This window comes from Mytilus trossulus, chromosome 10, assembly GCF_036588685.1.
Source record: "Mytilus trossulus isolate FHL-02 chromosome 10, PNRI_Mtr1.1.1.hap1, whole genome shotgun sequence".
NCBI lineage: Eukaryota > Metazoa > Mollusca > Bivalvia > Mytilida > Mytilidae > Mytilus > Mytilus trossulus.
Window position 1 is genome coordinate 69,746,298 of NC_086382.1, and position 26,526 is coordinate 69,772,823.

A 26,526-nucleotide genomic window follows, 5' to 3' on the forward strand; every position below is an offset into this window, starting at 1 on the left:
TCAGTTTAGTTAGAAAGGCAAAAGATGATTACAAGTGTAAACTGACATCACAACTTATTGACAAAAATATTCCTCCTGGTAAATGGTGGCTCATTGCCAAATCTGTATCAAATTTTACTAAAAGATAGAGATTCCCCCCCTTTTTTGGAACATGATGGCCAAATTTTTATTCATCCATTGGACAAATCAGAGATCCGGAACAATAATTTTGCTGATATAGCTAATATTGATATAGAACCAGAAATTCCTGATAATAATGAGCCTTCTCCATGTCGTTTAAACAAATTTGTCATCACTGAGAAAGAAATTTATTTTAGACCAGTTAAAAATTGTAAAGGTTAATAAACCAGCTGGACCTGATGGTATCAGTCCTAGAATTTTAAAAGAGGTTGCTAGCTTTATTTCTAAACCATTAAGTAAGTTATTTAATATGTCGAAGAAACGGAAAAATACTAAATACTAAACTTGTTCAAAGGGTATCTACACGTCTCAATTTTCAAAATCGGTTATCTAAAAATACTACCATCGCTAACATTTTTAACAATAAAAATCGTGGTTACCCTTCTATTGATAAGTGTCATGCCAAAAAATGACTTACATGTCCCCGTCTTTCCACCAACAATACGGTAAGGTCCACGTTTAATGGTCGCACATTTTCTTTAAATTTTGAAACTGATATTACTTGAAAAACAAACAGTATTATTTATTTACTCACATGAAACAAACCGGGATGTGGTATTCAGTACGTAGGAGAAACTGGAAGATATTTATCAAAACGCACTCAAGAACATCTGTATCGTTTTAAAAGACCTAATAAATTCAAAAGTATCATTTACCAACACCTTAAGAAGCACAACCATCCAACACTGGACACTTTTAATTTGCAAAACACTCATTTGCAAATCCGCCGCCGCCTCAAACAAAAGCTACAATATCATGTATATAACCAAAATGTGCGGAATTACATGGGATTCAATAATTTCATTGGTTTTCTACTGTTTCTTTCATATTTATTTTGCAATTTGAATTATAAAAACATGGGATTTTCAATATCCCATGGGACAGGGCAAAATCCCATGGGATTGACCATTATCCCATGGGATTTTTTTTTGTCCCATGGGATAATTGTAGTCCCATGGGATATTTGTTGTCCCATGGGACAAAAAAAATCCCATGGGATTTTTATTATCCCATGGGATTTTCAATATCCCATGGGACAAAATAAAATCCTATGGGATTAAAATTATAAATATATATATATAAATATAAAGTTATGTGTATGTTACAATGAATGCTGTTTGGTAGTAAAATGTTTTAATTTTTAATATATTTTTTATATATACATATATATATATTTTTTTAATTTTGTCACATACATGTTTTTTATTTGTTTATATGATAATAAAGATTATTCTTATTTTGGAATGTATAATAATATTTACAGTCAAAGAATAAAGTCCCATTGTTCACTGAAACAAAATGATGAAATGTCTAAATAAATGAAAAAATATTGTTTTGAAATCTTTGTCTTATTTATTCTATTATGAAAAATAAAACTGAAAAAATATTTTATATTCTGACTGAATAGTTTACTCTTTTCATGAGGTAAGATTTTCTTTGTTATAGTTTCATTGCAATACTTGTATATGCAAACAATTTGAATTATATATACTTTTGTGGTGTACATAATAGTATGCTTATATTTGCAAATTTATAATATAAACACTTTTTGTTAAAGTTTTTGTTTTCTATATTCACAACTTGCTTTGTACAATTATTCAGTCCACTATATAAGAGTGAAGTCAATAAATAATTTCATTCACTAGAATATTCCTGCAATTCTTAGACAAAACATTTTTTCAATCTGTTCTTCAAAGATCTTCCTCTGTAGTGTACATCTTTATTGAATGGAGAGATTCAAATGAGAAAACAAAGCAAGTTTATTTGGACAACAACATTCTAATATTTTGTTCATTCATTCCATCTTTCATTTGAAAATTGCATTGTTGTATTTATATGATCAAGTTCTTGTGCATCAATGATCGTGATGATATGACTCCTTTTTGTTTATAGTCATCAAGACTCATCATGTTGAAATTTCCTCTTTCAAATAAATGTAGGAAAAACACGTTCCATTTCAAATTAATAAAAAAGTCGCACTATGGAGAAAAATATCAGCTTTAAGTTTTCTGTTCAGTATTGATCTGTGAATGATGACCATGAAAATCAAGATGTCTGACCTACAAATACACAAACTCAAAAATTATCAGTGAAGAGATCAATAAAATGGCTATTTATCATGCTTATGATTATTATGATAAACTTTCATTTGTACTAAAGTACTAAATTACAGAAATCGCTAAACTTTTATAAAAGTTTAGTTATAAAGTGCAGCTTAATTAAAAATTATAATAAACAAGAATTCGTCCAAAGTACACAAATGCCCCACTCGCACTATCATTTTCCATGTTCAATGGACCATGAAATTGGATAAAAAAAATAATAAGCCATTAAAATTAGAAAGACAATATCATAAGGAACATGTGTACTAAGTTTCAAGTTGATTGGACTTCAACTTCATCAAAAACTACCTTGACCAAAAACTTTAACCTGAAACATCCACTTTCATTTTCTATATTCAGTGGACCGTGAAATTGGGGTCAAAAGTTTAATTTGGTTTAAAAATTAGAAAGATCATATCATAAGGAACATGTGTACTAAGTTTCAAGTTAATTGGACTTCAACTTCATCAAAAACTACCTTGACCAAAAACTTTAACCTGAAGTGGGACAGATGGACGAACAGACAGACGAACGAACAGACGGACGCACTGACCAGAAAACATAATGCCCCTCTACTATCGTGGGTGGGGCATAAAAATAAAGGCCACTGATGAGTTAAAAAAAGATATTACATTTCAAATGCCAAAAAATGGCGTTTTTGCACCAAAGGGAGATAATTTAGAGCTTTTTCAATGATATATACATTTTAAAACTCATCTGGGGCCAAACCGAATTGATTGTTTTGAATGATTTGGTGTACCATATGATAAAGTTATAAATAAAATGAGTTATGAAAAAAAAATATTAAATATTTTTCTGAAATTGTTATACCCTAGAGCCTCCTTAAATGTCATTTGATCTCTACTGGAGAAATGTCTCATTGGAAATCAGACTGCTAAGTGTTTCTTATTTTTTTATCAACCCAGCCATATTATACCTGTCCAATATCAGGAGCTTGTACATAGTACAGTGGTTGATGTTGGTTCATATCCGTCATTTTTATTTTTCATAATTTTTTGTTTTTATAAATTAGTCTGGTATATTTGACGTTGGAATTGATGCTCTGTTTCAAATTTGGTTAGTGTTGTCTTTTATAGATTACTATAACATATATAGGGTATGGGTTTTCTCATTACTTACAGGTTATCAATGGCCTCTAATAAGTAATTACAATGGTTACATCCACTAAATTGAACTCTGATAGATAGTTTTCTCATTCATCATACCACATCTTATTTCAATAAATATTTAATCATTATTCACGGACAAAAACTTTTATAACAGTGGACTTACCATTTAGGCTTTGTTGACCTCTGTAAATCTTATTTTGTTGATAATTTCTTCTGTTTAAAGTTTCCCCTTTATCTTTAATGTTCTTGCCCTACACATAAAAGGGTAAACATCATTTAATGACAAAAATAACTACTATATCATAATTAGTAGGCAACTGAAAATTTTGCCTTATTTGTATATAACATCAACTTACTCATCATTCTTGCTGTTAAATATCATGAATATTATCATTATTCTATGAATCAGAGGTCACAGTAAAATTAACCTTGGCAGGCAGACATCTTTTTTTATATGATCATTGATGATACATTGTATTCATTCCATACAACAACAAGTAGACCTATGCTTAGAAAAACTGATAAAATGACAAAACCAAGAAAACTTATCATTGACCAAAGAACAATAAAATGCGGTCATGGTTTATATATGAATCTGCCATTCAGACATGCACAAAGGGCCTTATTGCTTACAGTATCCAGAAAAAAGACCAAAGCACAAAAACTAAACATTTTCAAAGTTCCTTATACCCTGCCATTTTGTTATGGATGTGCCTGTTCCAAGTCAGGATCCTATAATTCAGCACTTGATTGTCGTTTGTTTATGTGAAACATATCTGTTTGTTTTTTTTTGTACATAAATTAGGTTGTTAGTTTTCAATTCTCAACTTGGCTATCATGTGTAAATTCATACAAGTGTTCGGAAAACAGGAAGTTGTGGAGTGATGAATCTGAAAATGCATCACACGGTATAGCTGACTTATTTATTAAACCCTGAAACCAAATTTCAGAAATCCTCTTATTGTAGTTCCTGAGGAAAATGGGACGAAAAATGTTCATTTACTGACGCAAGGATGGATGGACAGACAGGGGTAAAACAGTATACCCCCCTTTTTTAAAGTGGGGGTATAATTTTAATACGGGGGTATAAAAACCCTTGCAAGATGTCAAAACAAAAAGAAGTAACCTAATTCTTACTTGTTAGGGGCTATTTATTTATTGTCTGTTATACAAATAACAATACAACATAAGCTCTGTAGAGCTTTTATCCGACATACATACATGACAAGCACAATACATTTGTACATGAAACATAAAGCTCATCAATGAGATAGTAGTCTCAGATAGAGGAAGACGGGGTCAACCAAACTCCCCTATTCAATCTGAATGTAGGACAGAAAGTCACATTTAAAAAGTCACACACTGTCACAGGAAAAAAGTCACAATTTAGTTTTGAGATTATTTTTCTTTGAACAAGAAAATACTCTTTTTGTATTTTTCTTGAAGTTTTATACATGAACATGATGTAGCAACTTTGTAATTAAAATTTATTAAAAAAAATAAATCAGTGCTTTAGGTTTGCGCACATTACCATTACATTTGCACACAAAAATCATTACGTACAATGTGTGCAGCTTTTGATTACATTTGCACGCATTTTTTGACATGTAAATATAAAAAAAAGATATGGTATGATTGCCTTTTACAGCTGACTACGCGGTATGGGCTTTACCTCGGCTTTGCTCATTGTTGAAGGCTGTATGGTGACCTACATGTATGGTTGTTAATGTCTGTGACGCAACGTTAGATATTGCTACCACTCCGAAAAATAGCGTTAAGTAAATATTTGACGGGAATTTTTTTATAGAAATGCTGAAATAAATATTTCAAATTATACATGAAAATAAAGATTGATTATTAAATTTTCACATTATGATAGAAAAAAGAATAAAAATATAATATTCATAGGCTTAGGAAGAAAAAAAAGAAATTGAAGTATCAGATGTTTATAAGTCTTCATGCCTATTTGATTAAAAAAAAACTTCTTCAAATCAGGACAATAAAAGAATTTGAGTAGGTGGCTTTTTTCTGGGTAGGTAGCGTTTGGGCAAACAAACCTATTATTTATTATGGCCTTAAGACTGTCAAATAGTAAGAACACTTCAGTATCATAAGTATAAGCTATTGTGTGTCACTGCTTGTATAAAATCATACTCGGGTTGAATATATAATGCAGCAATATTCCTCTAAAAACACATAATTACTAACAGTAAAATTGAATATCCTATGTTAATTATAAAATCATTGGATTCTCACGGCATTTATACCTGTGTGTTATAATTTGCATTTACCCAAAAAGGAAAGCAGGAAGAATTAGATAAAGCACGTTTCCAATTTAACGTCATTTTTATGTTACACTAAATGGTAGCAATATCTGACGTTGCGTCTGTGTCATTTTGGTCTCTTGTGGACAGTTGTCTCATTGGCAATCATACCACATCTTTTTTATATTGGCTCATTGTTGAAGGCCGTAAAGACCTATAGTTGTTAATGTCTGTGTATTTTGGTTTCTTGTGGACAGTTTTCTCATTGGCAATCATACCACATCTTCTTTTTTATAATATGAACAATTTCCTTAAATTAAAAATGAATATATGTAATAAAAAGAAGATATATTTCAAAATCTTTTTTCATTTACATTCAAACAATTGTCAACAAATTGTTTGTGACTTTTTGTCCGATCAACTTTATTACTTTATGTCTGAGTCTGACTTTTTGTCCTGTGACTTTTTGTCGGAATGTCCTGTGACTTTCTGTTCGTTTACCTTCCATCTTAATCAGTGAACTGTCCGGGGAATGTTTTAAAAAAGATCTTAAAAAATCACATGTGCAAATTAAGAGTCAACACTTACACAGGGACTACACAATACTTTTTCAGAATGTCAGCCAAAAAAGGATCACTGGTGACAGGGGAGTGTAACCGATGAATTGATTAAGAATCAGATCTATAAGATTTTCCCGGTACGTCTAAACACCGCTCAGGAGGACCTCCTGAGTGCACACATGCAGGGCATACAAAGTGCACTCATGACAGACCCTATCAGAGACATATAATACATGTCTCTCACCCTATATAGTCGTCGTATCTGCACACATGATGAATGTACATATTCGTTATAGATCGTTATACACTTCTCATTTTAGAGTTAAATTTGCAAGTAACGGCCGGGGAACCTCTTCAGATTTTAAAATAATAATGCTACTAAAAATTTATTATTTCCCCCAATTTTCGCAATTTTTTCGCTATAATTATTAAATCTTTATGCGACTGTGCTTTTAGTGAATATAAATGATGACGAGGGCCTCACGAATAAATATAAATATGAAATATACTGGAACATCGATTAGCAAAGATTGAGCAGAAGAGTAAACTTCCACAGAAATTTGATTCAAATGCTAATTACGCACCATTTGCTGAGCAGAGAATCATACTACGCCAGGAACAGTCTATACTAACTGATAACTGTAAGAATAGAAAGTCTCTGTAAAAAGGAAGTCACATCCTAACAGAGAACTGTAACTTAATGATACATGTACATCAAGTTCCAGCACCTCACCAAGCACCCTTGCCTTGCATACTGAGATGGCAAACTGGTGTGTGTCAGTATTTTGATATATAATTTTACAACGATCCTTAAAAAATAACCTAACAAACGTTGAATCAAACGATATGAACCTACGCAGTTTTATCTAAATCTTTGTTAAAATACGATTTTAAATTGTTCAATTCTTTCTATTTCATAATTTTGTCAAAGTCTACTTTTTAAAGTTTTAAATTTTAAAGAAAAAATGAATATTCCATTTTGATTTGAAGAAAATCTTTTTGAACTGTTATGACATGGTGTTGCAATGCTGATTACAGGTATACTAACATACAGTTATTTTCCATTAAGACAGTGCGTGTATTCTCGGGTGTGTATAACGTATAGTTTTCTAGAGAACATCCTGTCTACGTGTAATACAGATTGATGACATTAATATACAACATTTCTTTTGTTAAATGTGATAAGGTATCTGTGTCCATTCCCTATTTCAACACCACAAATTTTTCGACGAGAAAAAAATAATTTATAAGAAATTAAGAAGAAAAGTAGCAAATATATATAAACTTCAGTAATTACGCATTGAGTAAACATAATTTCAATATTGCATGAACAAATCCGTGAGAAAACGTATACATGTATGAATTAAGATGTGTTTAAAAAGACCCATTGGCTTTATTTCACACTAGGACCTAGGATAACTAGAACTACATGTAAGAAATGTTTGATGGTTAAGTGGGGACTCATTGCCTGCCTTAGAGGGGTCACGTCCAGTCATGCTTCCGTGATTCCCTATATAATCTACCATTTGTTTCCCAAGATTTAGGGGGGGGGCTGGAAAAAAACGAAATCCGCCTTTGCTAATTGGGAAGTCATTTGGTCTGATACACACATATATATATAAATATACCTCTGTGGCGGATCCAGCCATGTGAAAAAGGGGGGTCCCAACCCAGGACAAAAGAGGGAGGGGTGGTTCCAACCATATGTCCACATTCAAATGCATTGACCGTTCAAAAAAAAGGAGTGGTTCCAACCCCCGAAACCCTCCCCCTGGATCCGCCACTGATACCTAGTATGCATATGATTAAGAACAGCTTTAAATATATGCATATAAAATAATGGTACGTCTAAAAACCGTTCAGGATCTCTTGGTTGCACACAGGACATTAAGTAACTTAGGACATGTATATATAATAGTGAGAGTTCAGGGTATACATTCGATTGATATAAACTTATTTTATAATTTTGTAATTTTTGTTTTGGTTAAATCAGAGACATATAATACAAGTATTGAGACATATATAATACACGTACATATAATGCATGTGTCTCTGAAAAAATCAAACCATCTTTAAAGAAGTTATTTCAGTTTGAATCGACTGTCTTTTGCATTAGGACTGAGACTACTATGTGTTATAGTAGTCTCAGATTAGGATTCCAAAACGTTAATGTTATTTACAAATGCCAAAACCTGCAAATATATTTTAGGCAGAAAGAAACATTTATATTCGGTGATTTTAACACTAAACGTTTTCGTAATTTGTTTTAAAAATATTAAAAAGTGCATGTACATCGTTTTTTCCAGATTTGTATAGTACCTGGTTTAATTAAGTCCCCTTGATGAAATTTAAATTGCGAGACGCTAATTAATAAACTATCTATCTATCGGCATGCGCCGTTATTTGGGATACGTCACGGATGACCTATGGTCATATTCAATACGATATACCAATCATCATTTGAATTTGGTCAATTGATCTTTAATAATTAGGACTAATTGGTGATGGCAGAGATTATGTCGCTGGTGATGGTTAAAAACATATAGAAGTAAACTTTGTCAAAAAAAAGGTTTCCTGGGAAAAAATTGTGAAAATATATGAATATGCTAAATATTTTTTTTCTTTCCGAAATAATAATTAAAGACGTTTAGAAATAAAAAAGATTCACAGTTGGGAAATTTTCAATTCAAGTTATTTCATTTTGAAAACGTTGAAAATATAGATCTTATTCGATGTACAAAAATGTGGGCCGCTTGGATATCAACTTGTGAAAGCTTTTAAAAGTAGGGTTTGTCTACTTTCGTCTTTTTAAATTGCCAAACATTCTATAATCAAGTTTGTACAAGGCCTGGTTATAGTATAATGAATCTCATCGCCAATATCACCATAATTACATAAAGAACAGATACAATATTGTCCTAAAGAGTTTGCCATCTAACAATTCAAAAAGAAATGTTGAGTCGAAACTGAGATACAAAATCTATAAAAAGAATCACTATTTTAGTCGAAATTAAACTGTATATATTCTTTTTTCAAAACTCCTGAAATAATTTAATATTATCTATAAAGAGCTTACATATGCAAATCTTTTTAGAAGTATGTGAGCGTAAATATAATTTTTTTTTATCCCCCCCCCCCCCTTTTCCTTTTATAAAATTTAATTGTAAACGATTTTCTTTCTTAATTTGTGTTTGCTCATTAACTGGGGTTCATGCTGTCAAAAAACAAAAATATCTCCTTGTGTATAAGTTATTGATTTTTTTTTGAAGCCGCCAGAAGAATAACGGTACGCCTAAACACCGCTTGAAGGACCTCCTGATTGCACTAATGACATATATACGAAGTGCACTCAGGACCCTTTATAGTCATCGCACACAGGATGGATACATATATTCGTTATACCGTTATACGCTTCTTATTTTAGAGTTAAAGGTAGAATTTGAAATCGAACTTAGATAGATATGTTAATTCTTATAAAATAATGATGGCACGTGTCACTGATTACACAACTACTGAGCCATGAACTATCCAATCAACAAAATTGATTTGATTATCTTTATTGTTGTTTATAGATTGTGTTGTTAGTATAGTGTGACTGACCATGCGGGAAGTAATATTGTGACGTTTAAAATGAATATCACGATGTTTTAAGATTTTCGTATTTTATTAATATTTCGTTCCATAAATTTTTAAGTTTTATTCTTAATCTAATTATCCTGTTCTGGACCAGTAATTAATTAAAGAATTTATATTAATTAAAGTTTGTATATGGAATCCGTTCTTAACTGTAAAAGCCGTACTTTTCAAACAATCAAACTAATATACATGTAGTTAGATGTTATTTCTCATTTTTATCGAACTTGTCCAGGAATTTTATTTTTGAGAATGTTTTAAGAAATCCGCATTTATTAGGTTTTTTTCTCTAATTAAAGTCGTTTTGTCCAGTTTCACAAGCCTGAAACGAATTTCAATTTGAACATAAATTTTGAAAATGAACTTGTCTCCGTTTTCGTCTCCTTTTTTGAAAATTATGATATTTTGGGTATAATTATTTCTAATTCTAACATGACGTCCTTCAAACGCTTTGAGTACACACCCGTGGTAAAATATGAATATATTTCATGGGCTGTCCCCATTGTACCACCACGTCATATGTTTTTTAATGAATGAGGAATCCGACGTCATAGAACGATGACGTAAGAATATAAGCATTTTACGGGAAAATTCACGCTTGTGAATCCCAAAGTCATCACAACAAAGAAACGTAAACAAACGATGCTAAAATGTGGTATAAGCCATTTTTGTTATACATTTTAGACATATACGTAAATTATCATTTAAATTCATCCAAAACTATCTAAATACGTTATTCTAAATAGTTTAAACATGTCACTAATTTAGTTTGCTCCGTTTTTTTACGTTACTTTAATAGTGCGTTTATTTATGAGAACGGCAAATATTTGCCTCCACCTAGAGCGCTTTGATCCAAAAGAATTACCGTTTTTGTCCTATTAGAATTGAAATAATTCATGGGGGCTTGAATATATCTAGATTTTACCACGGGTTGTCCCTTTATGCCGATATTTTACCCCTCGCTAACGATCAGGGTAAAATATTTGTCATAAAGGGCCAACCCGTGGTAAAATCACGATATAAAAATTCTAACATGACGTCCTTCAAACGCTTTGAGTACACACCCGTGGTAAAATATGAATATATTGCATTGGCTGTTCCGATCGTACTCCCACGTCATATGTTTTTTTCATGAATGAAGTACACGACGTCATAGAATGATGACGTTATAATTTAAGCATTTTACGGGAAAATACACGCTTTTGATACCGAATATCATCACAACAAGGAAACGTAAACAAACGATGCTAAAATGTGGTATAAGCCCATCTTTTATATACATAGAAAACTTATAAGTAAGTTATCATTAAAATTCATCCAAATCTATCTAAATAAGTTTTGTGAATAGTTTGAGCATGTCACTTATTCTGTTTGCTCCGTTCTTTTACGCCAATCTAAAAGTGCGTAAATTTATGGGAACGGCAAATAATGGCCTCCACCTAGAGCGCTTCGATCTACAAAAAATGCCGTATTTGTCCTATTAGAATCGAAATAATTCATGGGGGCTTGAATATATCTAGATTTTACCACGGGTTGTCCCTTTATGCCGATATTTTACCCCTCGCTATCGCTCAGGGTAAAATATTTGTCATAAAGGGCCAACCCGTGGTAAAATAACGATATATTCAAGCCCCCATGAATTATTTCTTAAACAATATGTAAGTTACATTGTAGTAAGATTCTAACCAAATGATTTTTGTTACAGCGAGAAAGACTTTTTCGAAGACAGTCTATTGACACGAAATCCGTTCAAACCACAACTAAGTCTTCGTGCCCAGATTTCCGTTAAGTTAAACTGAATATTGTACATAATTGTCTTCTCTTGTATAATGGTTTGTTGAGAATGAAGATATACAAATTCAATAAAATTTGATATTGAGTCAACATTGTGTTTGTTTAAAAACTTGATTAAGAGAGAGAGAGAGAGAGAGAGAGAGAGAGAAAAGAATCACACTGAAAAACAAAATCGAGCTAAGTTCGATTCAGGCGGGGATCCAGAGGGGGGGGGGGGGGTTCCGGGGGTTGGAACCCCCCTTTTTTTTGGCCGATCAATGCATTTGAATGGGGGCATGTAGTTGACCCCCCCCCTCATTTTGTCCTGGGTTAGGACCCCCCTTTTTAAAATGGCTGGATCCGCCCTGCGATTTCAAATTCTACCGAAATTTAACTCTAAAATAAGAAGCGTATAACGAATATAAACATCCATCATGTGTGCAGATACGATGACGGTAATGGGTCCTGAGTGCACTTTGTATGTCCTGAGTCAGTCACTGAGTGCACTCAGTAGGTCCTGAGCGGTTGTTAAGACGTAACCGAAGAATAAATCATTTCCTGAACCAAAAATACATTTAACTGTAATTAAAGAAAATTCGCCTAAAATATTCTCTCATATATTTAAACAATTGTAAAATAATTAATTCAACGACTTTCTGTCTGTTTACTTATACTTTTCTTGTTCAGTTTTTGTTTATACCCCTAATAGATGAAGTATTTTTTTTTTGAAAATTTACAACTAGATGAACGGAATTAAGTACTTTTTTAAGGAAAATTTACAACTAAAATTTTCAAAAACAAAATTCTGCACTTTTTACCTAGATTTTTTTCTCTGTCTCGAAGCCACAACCGGTGACCCCGTATCAAACATAGCGACCAAAACCTCACATGACGTATTCTCGATGTTGAGGTATTGACAATATACAATCAAATTTATGGTAAATTTATCAATATACAGCAAGTAAGTAATTTGGTGTTGAATGCCAGTAGATCAGAATTTATTAATTGAACTTTACCTGTTTAAGGGGCACTAGCTGCCAAATTCATGTTCTTTATCGATTTTAATAAAATTCATATAACATGTATATAGTGTTGAATTGTTTATTAAAATGTGACGCACAATCTTGGCTGATATGCATAAAACCTTTATATTTCATGACACTGCATGAAAAAGAAATTAACTTATCGCATAATACCAGAACCAGAGACATATATATTGTATCTAATATCTCTGCCAGAACTAAAAAATAAACTACCGTAAGTCCACATAAGAGGGTATGGATGTCAATTAACAGAATAGAGAACAAAGGACAAAGAAAAAAAGGAATTAAGAATAGTGAAAGAAAGAGAATAATGGAAAAAAGTGTAAGTTATTAAAAATATAACTAAAAAAAAAGACAGAAAAAAAGACACCCCCGCCGAGACGAGCCTTACATGCAACTGTTATTTGCCGCTGCCGAGTTATTTTAAGATTAAGACATGTATTAGTAGTCAGCCCGTAAAGCCTCTTGCACCAATTTGAGGATTTCCCAAGGTTAATTTTACGGCGGCTCATTTTATTTTGGCTTAGAAATAATCATAATTGTTTATTAAAATGTGATTTCTTTCCCCTGCACTTTTGAGCCCACATGTAAATAGCACGGTGATTTCAAATAAGACATTGATACATTACAACACTTGCCCACAGGTACTTGAGGACAGGACCCTATAGGAGCCTTGTGATGCCCCCCTCCCCCTTTTTTTTTTTTTTTTTAATCGAGCAAAAATATCATTATTTTCGCTTATATTCAGCTCTCTGTATGCTATTTATCACTTCAAATGCAAGGAATACTATCAAATACCAGTTTCTAAAATTTGGGGTTTCTGATATATGTATAGGCGGACACATATATCAGAAACCCCAAATTTTAGAAACTGGTATTTGATAGTATTCCTTGCATTTGAAGTGATAAATAGCATACAGAGAGCTGAATATAAGCGAAAATAATGATATTTTTGCTCGATTAAAAAAAAAAAAAAAAAGGGGGAGGGGGGCATCACAAGGCTCCTATAGGGTCCTGTCCTCAAGTACCTGTGATAAAAACCCAGCACTTTGAACACAGCCACCGGCATGGTGTGAATCTGACTATCCAATTCTACCAAAACTTTTGCCTTTCATTTATCAAAAATGAGATATGTTGATATTAATGGTATACATGTATAAGAATTATTGGGGAATTCAAACCATTCCTTATCCTATTGTAAGTGATAAAACTAAATTTATATCAGGGTGATTGAAATGAGGGGAAAAAAGAGGGGATCAGGAGTTCAGGGCCCCCTGTTTGGGAAAAAAATTGATTGATTAAATATGGAATCACTGTGGCATGGCAGGAGCAGGCCCCTCTTAGGCAGTCGGTGGGCCCCCACTTATGAAAAATTCTGGATCCACTACTGTGGTCTTCAGTTGTATTATCTTTTAAAAAAAAATTACACCTGTGTAGTGTATATATATCTAAAGTGTAAATCAAGGGAAAATAATGTAAACTATCTGTGCATTGGGACCTATTAAAAGGGTTTTTAATTTTTTTTGGGGGGAAGAAAGAAGGGAGGGTGAGTCCATGGGAGGTAATCCCCACCCCCTTCAATTTGAGAATATGCTATTATCTTGTAAACAGTACAGATCCCCACCCCTAAATCATATAAATTCTTGAATGGGATGATAAAACAATTGAAATGAAATTAAAAGGAGGTCTTTGGGGGTTACCCCACCCTGTTCAATTTGAGAATGTGCTCTCATCTTGTGAACGATCCAGATCCCCACCCCTAAACATATATATTCTTGTCGGGGACAATAAAATTAATGAAATAAAATAAAAGGGAAGTCCCACCCCCTCTAGTTTGAAAACTTGTAAACGGTCAAGATCCCCACCCCTAAACCATATATATATATTCTTGTATAGAACAATAAAACAAATTAAATGAAATATAGGGAGAGTCCATTAGGGTCACCCACACCCCTACATGTTTGAGAAACTTTTAAATGGTTGAGATCCCAAGTGGTTAGGTGAAAAAAATTCCGGATCCCTGTTCCCCACCCTCAAACCATATATATTCTTGTATGAGACAATAAAACAAATCAAATGAATATAGGACCATCCCCTTTGTCTTGGGTTGGGAACCCCCACTTTTTAAAATGGTTGGATCCACCCCGGCATACCATCTAGCTAGCTATAAAGGCTTTAAAAATATGAAATCAAACAAGGAAATTAACAGTGTAGGCAACTGTTTTGAATTTTAAAAAAAGCCTTTTACATATATAAAAATGTTAAATTTTTTGTGCATTTATATTTGCTTACCGTATTTTCAATAATGGACAAAATTGCATGATTGAATATTGTAATTTAAGAAAAATCAGCATACATGTTATAAAATTGGAAGTGGAAACTGGGAATTTGACAAAGAGACAACAACTCAATCAAAGAGCAGACAACGGCCGAAGGTCACCTATCGGGCCTCAGGCGATATCTTTTTGCACTAAAAAGTAACTCATTTGCGCCACAACTGAATTGCGCCACCTAATTTTCAAAACTATAGGTATCATTTGCGCAAATAAAATAATCATCTAATTGCGCCAATTTTATTTATATATAACAACTAAATGATTGACTTCCCTCCTCCTTTATCCAGGCTTTGGACCAGCAGTTATCCGCAGTTCTCAAAATTTGACGTTCTAACTTCTTGACATTTGTTTTATGAATATGATATAGTTTTCTATTCAAAATAATTGTACACGATTCATCTGTGTATATAAACTTAGCACAACACGACTTAACTGTACATCTCCACTTTATTTCTCCAGTTTTCTTTACAAATGCCTGACGGAAGTTATATTCTACAACAATGATGACCGGTTTTCCTCTATCAGACTCTATTTTCTTGAATGCCGGGTATGATCAGACATCTTGACTCGTGAAAAAATATTCTATAATTACTAAACAATTTATTTTTTTGTGAGTTTTCTTAAATTTAATGAGTGTTCTGTTAAATCTTAAGTGGGAAGATTATTATAGCACATGTACGATATAGGTAAAACATGTACAGAAATGATATAGGTAAAAAAATATTAATACCATCAAAATAAAAGAGAGTGGCGCAATTAATACCTTTTCAAAACTGCAATTGGCGCAAATTGATTCTGCCCGGGTCTTCAATGCAGTGAGAAGATTTCGGCACTGGTCTTCAACTCATAAATATGTATCAGAAATGAAAATGAGATACAGCTTTCAGTTGTATTAATAAAAACCTCACAACAAGTTCTGAATATCAGAATATACAGTATTGCAAGATTCTCTCAAAATGTACACATAGAGCTGAAAAACTGTAAAATTAATCGTGCTTATTTAACATTCATACATTAAAGTCCATGGAGTCCATCTAAATATGCATCCTCTCGTACAAAGGAATATAAGTATGCAATAGACATCAAGTTTTCAAAAATAAGAGTATCTATGCCATTAATTTATGACAAGATTTTCCATCAAGTAATAATTTCGGTTTGTTTAAATATTTTGGAGGTTAGTATGACCTCCTTTTTGGTGATGATATTTTCGTTTTAAAGTTGAGAAAATTGTTTGTACCAACAAAAATAAAAACGCAAAGTCAATCTAGAATTATGTTTTTATCATTTTTTTATGTTTAGGTTGTCAGCAAGATGAAAAGGACAAGTATGCAGTTCAAAATTCAAAATGTGGATAAGCTGAGGTTCAAGGTCCTACCTTTGTAGATTTTCATATTTTGCATGAATGAATTCAAAGGTTATAGGATGGATGGCAGAGAAAGAAAAAAACAACTTTTCAATTATCCTGCTCCTGGATAAATGTAAAACATCTTGTTTTTCGGTAAGTTTATGCTCTGTTTTGATAGGGTTAGCGCATTCATCTGTCCAGTCTTTCCTCTAAATTGTATCCTCTTTAAGTTTTTGGTGAGTGTTCGCCATGAATTTCAGTAAGTAACTTGTGGATTTACATGTATATATACTCAAAATTTAGTACTAATATTAATGGGATTTTAGCATGACATCCTGCCAAATGCTTGTTAATCATGTTTATGTTCCAGAACATATAAGTATTTGGACTGTACGCATACAGTCTGCTCAATTTTAAGAAGTTGGTCAAGTTTATTAGAAACAAATGTACAGTACAGATCAACATAACTGAAATCTTTGACTTTAATAGATTAATACAAAAAGTTTAATTTCAAGTAAAATAAAAACACATGTTTGGTCGAGCTGGTACCAGACAGTACAAGTATACTTAAATGGTCTGACTGTACACATATGTAGGAACTGTAAGTTCTGGACCGTAAAAGTAAGATCCAAATACTGATATGGTCTGGAACATTGATACATGTCTCAAAATTAATATCAAACACATTGGTGTTTTTGAACTTGGTAATAAGTTATTTGATAGAACTATAATGTTTTGGGATATCAAAATCAAAAATATCCCATTTTCACTTATAATAAAGAAGAAGATTATTGATGTATGTATAAATGTATATTAAAATGAGACAGCAAGCCAACAACACAAAAAATAAGGATGAAACATACATAATTTTTTTGTATCAATGTTATAATTTCCAATATGTTCAAAGAGTTCAAGGTATTTTTTCATTGAAATAACACACAAATTGTAATCTGTCAGAACTTCAAAAGCTTAAAGAAATATTGTTTCAGTTGTCTACATTTGGTATAATATATTGCAAATTCTTGTGAATATTATGAATAATGGAATGTTATTATAGTTGTCAGTTTTAACATTGATCTTTATACTGTATATTCATAAATTATTGCGTGCATTTATTATTGCGATTCTGTCATTTTAGACTTAAATGCGATTTTAAATTTTACAATTTTGAGAAAAATCTTGTTTAATCCATATAAAATATTTCATAATGCGAGTTTTAATTTATATTGCGTTTACAACTCCCTTGCATTTTTCGCAATAAAAAAAAACTTGCATTAATTCTGAATTTACAGTATATATATTATGTATATAACTTAGGAAAATACCCAAATGTTATAAAGAAGAACAAATTAATTGATTGTTATATGGTATTAGAATAGGAAGATGTGGTATATTGCTAATTTGACAACCCTCCATCAGAGACCAAAGGATGTAGGCCGTTAGCAACTGATGACACTGGACAACCTTTAACAATCAGTAAAATCCATACCGCATAGCTATTTTTATTGAAAATCATATTATTGCTACATGTATGCAAACAATTTTGTATTATAATAATACAAAATTGTTTGCATACATGTAGCAATAATATGATTTTAACAGTATAATACATTACTTTAGATTTTATTGGTTCTTTTTCAGAAGGATTGAAATTCACCACCTAGAATAAATGGAGAAAACATAAAAACAAGACCAGAATAAATATAAAGACAAAAGTTGGATCAGTTATTATTTTCATCACTCAGTCAATGATTTGAAGTTCTTTTAAATACAAAAAAATATTGAAACCACAATAATGTCAAAGTTCTGTGCTGAATGACCAAAAAGTGGACTATACCACCAAACAATGCTGGATGATAAGAAACTAATAATGTTTTGTGTTGAGGTATATTGTGAAAAAATAGATTTACTTAAATAGCTACTAGTACATGTAGTATTTTAAGCCTAACAATAGAGTTTTTATTTATTTCAAATGGGAAATAATTGTGTTTCAAGAAAGTATTCTATAATTCATGAATAAACATATATTGATACTTACATTATCTGCTTTGTTGTTTAAAAGTTTAGTTTTGAACAGATATAGAACAATATGCTAAATTAACATTTCCCAAGAAAAAAAGATATTCAATGAAAAAGATTCATATTATAATAATTTACTACCAAATAGAATACATTGTAAAATACACATTACTGTATGTTTATATCTATATATTTACAATTAGAATCCCATAGGATTTTAATTAGTCCCATGGGATATTAAAAATCCCATGGGATAATAAAAATCCCATGGGATTTTTTTTGTCCCATGGGACAACAAATATCCCATGGGACTACAATTATCCCATGGGACCAAAAAAAATCCCATGGGATTTAACCAAAATCCCATGGGATAATGGTCAATCCCATGGGATTTTGCCCTGTCCCATGGGATATTGAAAATCCCATGTTTTTATAATTCAAATTGCAAAATAAATATGAAAGAAACAGTAGAAAACCAATGAAATTATTGAATCCCATGTAATTCCGCACATTTTGGTCATATACATGATATTGTAGCTTTTGTTTGAGGCGGCGGCGGATTTGCAAATGAGTGTTTTGCAAATTAAAAGTGTCCAGTGTTATCCTTTTAAATATTTAGCAGTTCAACCTTTAGAAGTAGTAAATAAGCAGCCTGGTGAATCGCATTCAAAGTTTGTACGATCACGGAAAATAATTGAATTAAATTGGATTAAAAAATTACAGACAGTTTACCCTCTCGGTCTAAATGATAATATCATGGGAATTGGTAATATATCTAGAACCAATTCCGTTAACATTTTGGATATTGTTTCTAAAACTGTTCGTAAAAACCGTTCTCACGGTTGTAGAACAAATCGCAATCAAAGAAAATTTCGGGCCAATCATACCAATATTTCGGACCTAATTTCTATTTCAAAAAACAACGGCAGACATTATCTGTTAACAAAACTCTGTTCGTTACCGGTTAATAAGTTAAATAAAATTTTGGAGGATTGCAACACAATTTCATATAGCAGTCCTAAGTATGAAAGTGTTCAAATTATTATGGCATATTGTTATTCTAAATTATTTCCCAAAATTGATCGCCCTGAAGATCATAAAAAACATTTTATTAAAATTAAGTATGTCAATAAAGGCTTTGATTTTGTAAATATTGCCGGTATATTTAACGACCATTCTGTTAAAGAACAAATTCCTGGATATTTTGACAATACTGAGCTACCTCTTATTTGTTATATTTACAAGAAATCTACCCGGAAATTTGTGTTTAATTATAGTCAATTGTGTAAAGATGTTAATATCAGTGAAAATACACCTACTTCATGTAATTGCAGTAATTCCGAATATATTTATGGACCCATTTCCCATGTTATAACAGGAGATCTTAACATCGTTCAAGACCGAGAGTTGAAATCATTTCTCAGTAAAGGACCTAAATATCGTCCCCCGTCAATTATTAATTGGAATGAGTGTCGTAATATCATCCACGACTCACTCCATACTTACTGTATGAAATGGATAAAACGGGAAAAAGCTGACAAAAAATCTTTGGACTCTTTTTTTAATTCAGTAATGAAGATAGTTGATATACGTATTCAACATTTTAAAGAACATTTTACTATAAACAATAACCACAATAAACCTATTTCGCGTATCAAACATAAACTAAAAGAACTAGCCAAGGAATTTGTTTTTGTCCCGGCCGATAAAGCTGCTAATAATATTATTATTGTTTGACGTAAATTTTACATCGAGGTTCTGAAAAAGGAAATCACCAATTCACCAACATTCCAACTGACTCCATTTTCAGAAAACGAAATCTGTAACAAACATAAACTTTTAGCCTCCGCTTTACAAGCAGAGCCAAATACAATGAAAGTTCCAACTATGTATTGGCTTCCGAAGCTACACAAAAGCCCTTACAAATATAGATTTATTTCGTCTTCAAGTCATTGTTCAACTACTAAATTGTCTATTATTCTTACCAGCACACTTGGTACAATTAAAAACCTTATAATAAATTGTTCAAATAAGGCCTTCGAAAATAGTGGAATAAATTACTTTTGGAGTGTCAAGAACTCGTTGGAAGTACTTGATAAATTGCATGCTTATATTGGTGATTTTGAATCTGTTCAAAGTTTTGATTTTTCTACCCTGTATACCACATTGCCTCACATTCTCATTAAGAAAAAATTCACACACCTAATTAAATGGGCATTCAAAAAATCAGAATGTGAATATATATGTTCAAACTCTTTTAGGTCATTTTTTAGTAGCAATAAACAAAAAAACTATGTTAATTGGACATGCTTTGATACTATATATGCCCTTGAATTTTTACTAGATAACATTTTTGTTCGCTTTGGGGATTCCGTATATCGTCAGATTATCGGAATTCCAATGGGGACTAACTGTGCACCACTTATTGCGGACCTCTTTTTGTATTGTTACGAGTTACAATTTATGACAAAAATAAGCAAAGACCCATCAAAACAACATCTGATAAACAAATTTAATAATACTTTTAGATATTTGGATGATATTTTGGCTCTCAATAATGACGACTTCAGTATGTATATTAATGAAATTTATCCTGGTGAACTCACTTTAAATAAAGCTAATACTAACAATGACCACTGCCCTTTCCTCGATCTTGATATCTATATCACTAACGGAAAGCTGAATACTAAAATTTATGATAAAAGGGATGATTTTTCATTTCCTATCGTTAATTATCCGTTTTTAGATGGTGACGTTCCCTTGTCACCATCTTACGGTGTTTATATATCTCAACTTGTACGATTCGCTCGTGTATGTAACAATGTTTTAGATTTTAACGAGAGAAATTTATGTATTACTGAAAATTTTTTACACCAGGGTTTTCGATATCACAAACTAGTCAAAACATTTACTAAATTTTATCATCGGTATAAAGACATCATTCGTAAATATAGCTCAACATGCAGACTTTTTATACGTTCAGGTATTTCACATCCAATTTTTTATGGAAATATTCTTTATAAAGCACAAAGGTGTCAGTATTCACCTCATAAACTTACAAAACCTTTGAATAGACTTATTAAGAAGGGATATAATTACGATACTGTTGTCAAGTCATTAAAGATTGCATATTTTGGCGTTAATATTGAGTCACTGATAAGGTCTTTGCGTCGGAACTAAACACATTGATTCTAAAAACAGTTGTTGGCATGACACGGGTTATGTTCTTCTCATATATGTTATGATGGTATGATACTAAACCCCTTACGGGAAGGATTGTGCCTGATGTTCATATGATGAAATCATAATCTTTCAGTCAGTTTAATTGAAGTCTGGAGCTGGCATGTCAGTTAACTGCTAGTAGTCTGTTGTTATTTATGTATTATTGTCATTTTGTTTATTTTCTTTGGTTACATCTTCTGACATCAGACTCGGACTTCTCTTGAACTGAATTTTAATGTGCGTATTGTTATGCTTTTACTTTTCTACACTGGTTAGAGGTATAGGGGGAGGGTTGAGATCTCACAAACATGTTTAACCCCGCCGCATTTTTGCGCCTGTCCCAAGTCAGGAGCCTCTGGCCTTTGTTAGTCTTGTATTATTTAAATTTTAGTTTCTTGTGTACAATTTGGAAATTAGTATGGCGTTCATTATCACTGAACTAGTATATATTTGTTTAGGGGCCAGCTGAAGGACGCCTCCGGGTGCGGGAATTTCTCGCTACATTGAAGACCTGTTGGTGACCTTCTGCTGTTGTGTTTTTTTATTTTGGTCGGGTTGTTGTCTCTTTGACACATTCCCCATTTCCATTCTCAATTTTACTCTATCAGTTAAACAGGTTCCACTGTTATGGAAAATTGCACATGTTAATCCTATCTTTAAAGGGAAAGGTAGTCCACATTCAGCTCTAAACTATCGTCCAATTGAATATCTGTTACTAGTATTGTTTGTAAGATTATGGAAAAAGTTTTATTTAAACATTTATATAATTATATGAGGAGTAATAACCTTTTGTCAAAGTTTCAATCTGGATTCCAACCAGGTGATTCTACTGTTAATCAGTTAATCGAAATATACAACATGTATCATAAAATTATTAGTAATATGGATAGTGGTAGGAATGTAAGGTTTGTTTTTTGTGATGTATCTAGAGCTTTCGATAAAGTTTGGCATAAAGGACTTTTATTTAAACTGAAACAATCTGGCTTAAATGACCAGCTCTTATCTCGGATAGAAAGTTATCTTTCGGATCGTCAACAAAAGGTAGTTTCAGAAGGCTTTTCGTCAACTCTAAGAAGCATACATGCAGGTGTCCCTCAGGGATCAGTTTTGGGACCCTTTCTGTTTCTTTTTTATATAAATGATATAGTAAATGACATTGCTAATGATATCAGACTTTTTGCAGATGACACCTCTTATTTGTCATAGTAGATGATGATCATGATGAAGCAGCTGCTTCTTTGACTGATGACTTAGATGTTATCTCAAATTGGGCAAAATCATGGGCTGTTCAATTTAACTCTAAGAAAACTAAAAATATTGTATTTACTAGAAGGGAAAGGGTGTATCCACCTGTATTTTTTGGTATAAATGGTGAAGAGGTTAAAAAAATAAATATTCACTGTCATATTGGGATAACATTTCAGTCATCAGCTTCATGGCACACATATATTGATTTTATTTATTAAAAAAAGCATGCTCTCGTCTTTCTGTGCTTCGTCAAGTTAAACACTTATTAGATAGGAGTTCACTTATACGCATTTATTATGCTTTAAAAATTTATTATACCTATATTATAATATGGTGATGTTATTTGGTGCAATTGTTCCCAGCATGAGACTGAGCTCCTTGAAAATATTCAGATAGAAGCTGCTAGAATTATTACAGGATTACGACGTAATTCCTTTAGACAAATACTTTATATTGAATTAGGTTTAGAAACTCTGGAGAATAGACGTAATAAACATAAGCTTATATAATTCTATAAAATATTAAATGGGATGAAACCTGCATACTAATATGAGTAAGTCCAGTCATATCTTCCAAGACAAACCCTTTATACTTTGAGGAATGAAAATAACACTTTTCATCCGCCTCTTGCTAGAACTAGCTCTTATTTTAATAGTTTCATTCCTTCCACTATAAGACTTTGAAATAGTCTTCCTTTGAGTTTACAAAAATCACCAAGTTTGGGTATATTTAGAAGTGGACTGGATAAGTTTTAAAGGACTGATGATAAATTTAAACCTTTCAACTATGGGATAAGGAAACTAAATATTAGTCATTGTCAACTCAGAAATAATGCTAGCAACCTTAAATCTCATTTGTTTAATCAGTTTTTATCCGAGAACACATTTTGCACAAACTGTAACCATCCTGTTGAGGATAACAAACATTTCCTTTTTATTTGCCCTAAGTATGATGATGTAAGACAGATCCTTTTTGATTCCATTTACTCCATTGTTGATAAATAAATAAATAAATAAATAAATAATCTTTATTTCAAGAGGATGATCCCATTAGTTAAAACTAATCTTCCTGAGAGTCCTCAAAATAATAATAACATAGTTATAAGTACAAACAGTATAATAAAGTTATATTATACACAATATACAATTGTATTGAAATAATAATGAAAATGCATATTAATTTGCACAATTGATGAAAAATTTGTAACATTTTGTTTTAAAAGATACAAGTGTATCACTCATTTTGATTTCATTTGGTAAACTGTTCCATATTTGAGAACCTGAATATGTAAATGTTTTCTTTAAAAAATTTGTTTTTGGTTTTGGAAGATTTAATAGTTTTTCATCAGCTGAACGTAAGTTATAGTTTTGATTATTAGTAAAATGAAAATTTTCTTCTAAATAGTTAGGAACCATGCCATTAACTGATTTAAATACAAGTATTGCCTTTTGGTATTGAATTCGTTTTTCCACATTTAACCAGTGTAAACTTTTAAACAATAAACTGGATGATGTCATTATGTCAGCTTCTACTATAACCCTAGCAGATTTCTTTAATAATTTATTAAGTTTATTTATTCCACTTTCACAACAACTTCCCCATATATTGCAACAATAATCAAATAATGGCAGAATATAAGCATTAAAATAGATAATACGTATATGCATAGGTAAATATTTTCTTATCTTTTGTAATAAGTTGATTCTATTTGATATAGTAATTGACATTTTATCTATTTGCTGATTCCAATTTAAGTTTTTGTCAATATATAAACCAAGTAGTTTTTCACAATCTACATTTTCTATTTGTTCATTTGAAATATTTATATCTAAACTGTTTCCAGTTAAACAAAGCCTTTGTTTTGAACCAATAATCATTGATTTACACTTTTTGGCATTTAATTTCATACAATTTTGCAAACACCAGTTTTCAATAACATGAATATCATTTTGAAGGTTAGAAGCTATCTGAATTACATCATTACCTCTACAATGTAATGTAGAATCATCTGCATATAAATCTATTAATGAATGTTCTATATTAAGTGGTAAATCATTGATATATAAAATAAATAATGTTGATATAACAGTAAAACTGTTGATAATGTTGATATAAATATTGAATTACTACTTTTTGGAAACAGATTATTTTCATATGATAAGAATATTTCTATTTTTAAATCTGTTCAGAAATATATCAGTGACACTCAACGTTTTGTTTGAAACTTACTTATTTTTTGTTTTGTCTAGTTTTATTATTTTTTATTCTACACTCCTGCATTGATTCATTTATTCCACTAAGCAAGCTTAGTGTCCCTTTCAAGCCATACTAATGACTAATAAAGGATATTTGCATGTTTCAAGGTACTTTAAATAACTGATGATTAATTGTCTATATATTTTTAATATACTTAGCATTTATTAAGTAACACTGTACACAAGTAGCATGCATGTTCCACTAAATTGCATTATTTTAAATACAGTTGTTGTAATTGAATTATACCTTGTACATGTATTATGGTGAGAGCTTTTATAGGCTGTGTCTGTTGCTCAATCCTTTTCATAATATGTTTAAAATCAAATCAATAATGTGGCGGGGTTAAACATGTTAGCGGGATCCCAACACTCCCCCTAACCTGGGACAGTGGTATAACAGTAAACCTGTTTACTTACTTCAAAATTTATGAGTAATAAATGTAAGGTTGAGAATGGAAACGTACATGTATTTTTCTGACGTATCTCAATTTCCTCAATAAATATATAATCAATTGTTTTGAACATCAAAATAGATATAGGAAGATGTGGTGTGAGTGCCAATGAGACAACTCTCCATCCAAATAACAATTTAAAAAGTAAACCATTATAGGTTAAAGTACGGCCTTCAACACGGAGCCTTGGCTCACTCCGAACAACAAGCTATAAAGGGCCCCACAATTACTAGTGTAAAACCATTCAAACGGGAAAACCAACGGTCTAATCTATATAAACAAAACGAGAAACGAGAAACACGTATATATTACATAAACAAACGACAACTACTGTACATCAGATTCTTAAAACATGTTTTATTTAGTGCTTTCCTAAACTGAAAACAACCTCCTCCGCGGCCATTCAGAAGTTATGACGACAGGTGTAATAATATATGGCCTGCCTGCAATCGAAATTAAATATTATATGTCGTTGTAAGTACTCACACTAACAAAATAGTATTCATTCTCTTATTTTCATGTGAATATTGAGGGAAAAATTGTGTTTATAGGAAATAAAAAGTTACAACAAATAATTAAAACACTTACCTGTTACTTTGCACCTTGATCAACGAAATTATCCAAAATAATACACTACTGTAACAGATTAAAGCTATATTTAGAATAAGTTATCAATACTTATAAATACAGAAATGTGTTTTTCCTTGACACAGATTGTGTTAATAAATTACAGATGGGTGATCAACTGTAATTTTTACTAGTCAAAGTTTATATTTGATAGCTTTAAAACAGGTACAATTGGTATGAGGGTTACAATCAAGTTAACTTTAAATGTTAAGTTTGTCATAGGACTGTTTTGTTAACTGCCAAAAAAGTAAATTTTAGACAGGTTCGTTACTGAATTTAACCTTGAAACTAGTCCTACAATTAGTTTACATTGACTGGTCTGCACAACACTAAATTA

At 31.6% G+C, this 26,526-nt stretch overlaps 1 protein-coding gene across 1 annotated transcript in view; it reads right to left on the reverse strand.

Moving 5' to 3' along the window:
- The window catches only part of LOC134688438 (2'-5'-oligoadenylate synthase 1A-like), a 41,107-nt gene extending 14,904 nt beyond the window's left edge, over positions 1-26,203 (reverse strand). The window contains exon 1 of the mRNA XM_063549152.1: positions 26,151-26,203. The gene's annotated coding sequence lies outside the window, so the exon portion shown is untranslated. The remainder of the gene's footprint in view (positions 1-26,150) is intronic.
- Between the last annotated feature and the right edge of the window lie 323 nt (positions 26,204-26,526).